The following is a 6,395-nucleotide window of genomic DNA, read 5'->3' on the forward strand; positions in this document are numbered from 1 at the left end:
ATATATGAAACGTATTTGTGTGTGAGCGTGTGCATTTGTGTATAGACGGAAGGCTAAGCAGAGGTCTGAGAGAGAGAGAGAGAGAGAGAGAGAGAGAGAGAGAGAGAGAGAGAGAGAGATGTTAGAGTTTAATCCTATGCAATCGACCAAAGTCCATGAAATTATCTTTCCTATTTTCACCATCGAAAATATTAATCATAAAATAAGTTTAATCCACACAATTGAATAAACTGGGAAGCCTGGTGTTTCTTCAGAGCCATTACTTTATGAGTAATTCTACTGATCTCAGTTTCAGTAGACCTATATCAAACTTTCTCCAACAATCCTCAACATAATTTGACCTAATATTATTCCTCCAGCAAATTTCTCCAACATTCTATCAGTTTTCTTATACTCTGCCTCCAACAGTCAATCTCCACCAATCTTTCGTCAGTCTCGCCCAGTCCTCCATAACACCCACAATTTCAAAACTCGATCTCTCACAATCTCCCTCCAACACCTAATCTTCAACTCTCTCTCTCTCTCTCTCTCTCTCTCTCTCTCTCTCTCTCTCTCTCTCTCTCTCTCTCTCTTGGTTCCTGCTTCTTCCTCTCTTGCATCCATGCTGTCCAACCTCTTGCCACTATACGATGGATTGAAAGCCGAAGGCTTATATTAAGTTCTGTTGACGGAAGAATTCTCGTGTAGAATTTTGAATCGTCTCTTCCACCGTCTTCCGGTTACACAATATCCATGCTAATGTTGTGTTGTAACAACCAACTACATTATAGACTACTCTCTCTCTCTCTCTCTCTCTCTAAAACGTAGGGTATGGGGAGGTATGGGGGACGAGAGGGGGAACGTGACAGAAGCTTCTAGAAGCTTCGAGAGAAGGAAGAGATGACACTGCATGATATGTGTGAGGGAGCAGCCATGGCGGTTAGCAACAATCCAACGGTTATAGAAGGAGAGAGAATAGTTGAAAATGTAGGGGGTTGTAATGCAGGAAGGGGGCAGGGAGTGCAGTGTAGGGAAAGATATAGGGACAATAAAGGAATGTAACTAAAGGAGAAATATGCGAAAGACTTCACGAGAAGAAGAGCGAAAGGGTGTTATGCAATTAAGCGGTGTGAGAGGGGAGTTTTCAGTGTAGGACAAAGAAGCGAAGGCGAACGACGACAGACCAAGCGGAACCAATGAATGGGAGGGAGGGAGGCAGGGATTTGAGAGGGGGAGGGGAGGGAAGGAGACAGCATTCTGACCTTACTTACATAATAATATATTAGACATTAATATATTTGTTAACACAAAAAGAGCGAAGTGGGATTACCGGTGTGATGGAGATATTTTACAATAAAAGATACTGTAGGAGTTATTTTTTTCAGGTTAAGCACGAGAGAAGCTGAAGGATACTAGCAATTTAGATTAAGACAAAGGATACTTTACACTTCCCTGATTAATTGGGTTTGCATTAGGAAGGATAGGGCTCCGTGTGGGATAGGATAGGGAAATGGATAGGCAGGGATATGGACTTCCTGTAGAGCGTGCTTGTGTAAAGGGAATAGATAGGGAATGGAGGTATGTGTGCTGTGTGGGTTAGGAGGGATAGGCGTCATAGGCTATCCTTCCAAGATAGAGAAGAATAGGTTTTGCCGTGTTGATTGTGAACGTAGTATGCCATATCAGCGGGATGATATTGTGAAACAGATTGGTTACAGCAGAGATAATAATAATAATAATAATAATAATAATAATAATAATAATAATTATTATTATTATTATTATTATTATTATTATTGTAATAATGATAATAATAATAATAATAATAATAATAATAATAATAATAATATCATTATTATTATTATTACATGCTAAGCTACAACTCTAGTAGGAAAAGCAGGATGCTATTAGCTCAGAGGCTCTAACAGGGAAAATAGCCCAGTGAGGAAAGGAAACAAGGAAAGATAAGATATTTTAAGAACAGTAACATTAAAGTAAATATTTCTCATATAATCTATAAAAACTTAAACAAAACAAGAGGAAGAGAAATAAGATAGAATAGCGTACCCTCGAGCAAGAGATTGGTTATATCAGCCTGATAATAGTATGAAAAAGATGAAGTATATAATGAAATTAGGCTAATTGGGGATAACATTTTCCTGTTGATTAAAGTAATAATTTTGTGTGGGCATCGGGTAGTGAAATGAGATCTCTTTCCCTATGCAAAATCTTGAATAATTGAATGAACAATTTGACTAAAGAATGCGGAAGAGAGGAATGGGAGGCTTAATGTGGATAAGGGGAATAGATATAAGATAAAGAAGAGATAGGGAGAGGGTAGCAGGTTAGGAGCAGTGGCACTCGAGCAGAGTGCAGGCGCAAAAGTTAGTGAAATATCAAGTGGAAATTCCTTGGATTCGCACCTAGGCCTATGTTAGTGTAAGTGTGAATAACAATTTTGCCGAAAGACTTACTCAGGGTAAACTTGTAGACTGTGCAGGAGAATAAAGGAAAGTTTTTAATATATTATAAAAGAGCGGGATGGAGGAATTTGAAATGTATTAACGTTACGGTTTATCTGTGTACAGCTGTAGTACAATGTCTTTGTCTCTGTATTTGAATTGTCTCTTTATGTAACCTATTGTGTTTTTTATGTTTTCTTTTCAGCTTTTATTCTCTGTTTGGTGAACTTCAAATCCTTGCTGATAATAATACCGAGATCTTCCTCCTGGTCAACACTTTCTATTTCATTACCCAGCAGTGAGTCATCTGATTGTGGGTTATTATAAACTATGTACATGGTTTTTCATTTCCCACAGTTGAAAGGCATTTTCCTTTTTTGGGGCTATTCTCCTAACTTCATTTGATCCTCTCTTAAGGCTTCTACGTCTTCTGAGTTCGCAGCATTTATGCCTAGTTTAGTATCATCATCATCATTGAGAGAGAGAGAGAGAGAGAGAGAGAGAGAGAGAGAGAGAGAGAGATACACTAAAAATGTTATCCTGCACTTAACATTATTATTGCTAGCTAAGCTACAACCCTAGTTGGAAAACCAGGAAGCTATAAGCTCAAACACCCAACAGGGAAAAATAGCCCAATGAAATGAATAAGCTACAAGAGAGGTGATATTCAGAATATACTAAGATCAGTAACGGCATTAAAATAAATCTTTCATAAATATGAACTTATAAACTTAGGTCCGCCTGTTCAACATACGAACATTCGCTGCAAGTTTGAACTTTCGAAGTTCCACCGATTCAGCTGCACAGTGTTACAAAGATCATTTTACTACTACACAAAACAGGGGAATGTATTATTTTCGGTACCACATTAAAATGTGTCATTTACAGGCTTAGCGAATAAGTAAAACTTGACCTCCAAAACTGACACGCCATCAACCGTCATCGGTTCATATCTTGTCCAACCGTTCCATGGAGTCCAATGAGCCGAAGTTAGCAAGTTATCTCTCCTTCTCCTCACTCACACATTCAAAGAATGTAGTTGACGAATGTGCTTGATTATGGAATATGATTTCCATACAGGTTTGATCTCTAAAACTAATTTCATCTCAGTTTTTATAGAAGAAGCCATCAAAAATATTGCATTGAACTAAGAACACTAAAGGTGAGACGGTTTGTGGTGAGGACGGATGAGATGTGTGTGTTTATGAGAGAGAGAAAGAGAGAGAGAGAGAGAGAGAGAGAGAGGGAGAGAGAGAGAAAGGGAGAGAGAGAGAGAGAGAGAGAGCAATGGAAAATAACAATGGTGAAATATTAAAAGATCAGAATAGGGAAATATTTGAAACATGAACTATTTTATCTATATACTTCTGTCTATAAAATGTTTTGGTAGAAAGATATCATTAATGTATATTTGGAAACTTTGCATGGAAAAATGATAACATTTCTGTGTAGGTCTAAGTTAAATCTATTGCAAAACATTATTAAAAAGTGCGTAGGCTTTACCATGAACTAAAATTATACTAAATATTACAATTATTGGTTTACATATGCAAGATTTGACTAAACTAGAGAGAATTTTCATAATATTAAAAATTCTAGAATTAGTTATTATTACTATTATTATTATTATTATTATTATTATTATTATTATTAGCAGCTAAGCTACAACCCTAGTTGGAATAGCAGGCTGCTATAGGCCCAAGGGCTTCAACAGGGAAAGTTAGCCCTGTGAGGAAAGGAAACAAGGAAATAAATAAATATGAGAAATAACGAACAATTAAAATCTAAAAAGAAAAAACAGTCAAAACATCAAAACAAATATTTCATTTATAAACTATAAAAACACTTAGGTCAAGTGTGTTCAACATAAAAACATATTTAAATTCCTGTCATGAATGGCAGAGGCAAGGGACAGTGACATTGCCCTATCAAGCAGAACAATGCCCTAAAGACTGATCATATTACATCTGATCAGCGCCCAAGCTCACACTCCACCCAAACTAGGAACAAAGAGGGCCAGGCAATGGCTACTGATGACTCAGCAGATAGACCTATAGGCTCCTCAGACCCCACCATCCCTAGCTCACAAGGACGGCAAGGTTGCGGTGACCAAAGGAACTGACAATTTTGATCGGGACTCGAACCCTAGTCCAGCAGTACATGAGAAGGAACGTTTCTAATAGGTGACTGCAACCCTTATTCAGCAAATTGACGTGAATGAACTTTTGTTTTTGATATAGTCATTATTTCCTTCAAACTAAGATCATGACCAGCAGGTGGTTTGGTGTCTAGGTAGTATGTTGGCCAGGCCACTATCCATCCGTTGAGATACCACCGCTAGAGAGTTATGGGGTCCTTTGTCTGGTCAGACAGTACTACATTGGACCACTCTCTGGTTACGGCTCCTATTTTTCCTTTGCCTACACATACACCAAATAGTCTGGCCTATTCTATTGACATTTTCCTTTGTCCTCATACACCTGACAACACTTTGATTACCAAACAATCCTTCTTCACCCAAGGGGTTAACTACTACACTGTAATTGTTCAGTGGCTATTTTCCTCTTGATAAAGATAGAAGAGACTCTTTAACTATAGTAAGCAGCTCTTCTAGGAGAAGGGCACTCCAAAATCAAACCATTGCTCTCTAGTCTTGGGTAGTGCCATAGCCTCTGTGACATGGTCTTCCACTCTTTTGGTGTAGAGTTCTCTTGTTTGAGGCTACACTCAGCACAATATTCTATTCTATTTATATTCATCTTGTTATTTTGAAGTTTTTAGTTTATATGTGAAAGATTTTTTTTCATGATATTGTTCTTAAACATCTCTTGTAGTTTATTTCCTTATTTCATTTCCTCACTTGGATATTTTTCCTGTTGGAGCCCTTGGGCTTATAGCATCCTACAGATGTAGCTTAGAAAGTAATAATAATAATAATAATAATAATAATAATAATAATAATAATACCTTGTAAAACCCAAAAGGTCTAAGTCACAAGACTTACGGAACATGACTCGTGTCAGGGGACCCTTATGCAACATTATACCCGAAATTTGCAATGAAATAATATACCAGGGTAATAAATGTAAAGTTTGTGTGAGAGAGAGAGAGAGAGAGAGAGAGAGAGAGAGAGAGAGAGAGAGAGAGAGAGAGAGAGAGAGACATAGAAATATGTATTGAAAAATTAAGTAAGAAAAGTCAAAATCGATTATTGCATAATGAGACTCTTCTGCATTTACGCTGGAAAAGTAATTTTAAAGGCTCCCGCTCTCGCTTCAGTCATGATAGAAAAAAATCAGTCTGGATAATAACAGGCTAATGTTTACAGCCTAAATACATTTCCCAGTATCACTGAATAACATTCCTATGGAATTATGCTTTTCCTTAGATTTATAATTTTGTCAAGACACTGATCAGACCGAAGGCGTGAACACCCCAGCACCTAGACCGAACCGAGACTGGAGCGAGATCGAACCCATAGTGTGAATCATCCCTAAGCATTTAAAATATCATTTTCTAGGGTTCAAGTCATAATAATCATTATTACAAGCTAAGCCAAGCTACAACCCAAGCTGGAAAAGCAGGATGCTATAAGCCTAGGGACTCTCATATATTCTCATAGGGTCAATTTCCTTCGATATATGTTTGAAATGTTCCTTTAGGCCAGTATATATATATATATATATATATATATATATATATATATATATATATATATATATATATATATATATATAACCAATGCAGTTGTTTCTAGTCCACTTCAGGACAAAAGGTTCAGACATGTCCTTAATCAAACCTGGGATTTGGATATTTTTCTCACCACGCTGTACACTGCGGATTGGTGATGGTGGGAGACTGAAGCCTGATGATATTATTCCAAAATCAGAATGAGATAAAATACATATCAGTACAGAATATCATTTTGGATCTGGAAACAACATTTTGGTGTAT

This window comes from Palaemon carinicauda, chromosome 3 (assembly GCF_036898095.1).
Source record: "Palaemon carinicauda isolate YSFRI2023 chromosome 3, ASM3689809v2, whole genome shotgun sequence".
NCBI classification, from domain to species: Eukaryota; Metazoa; Arthropoda; class Malacostraca; order Decapoda; family Palaemonidae; genus Palaemon; species Palaemon carinicauda.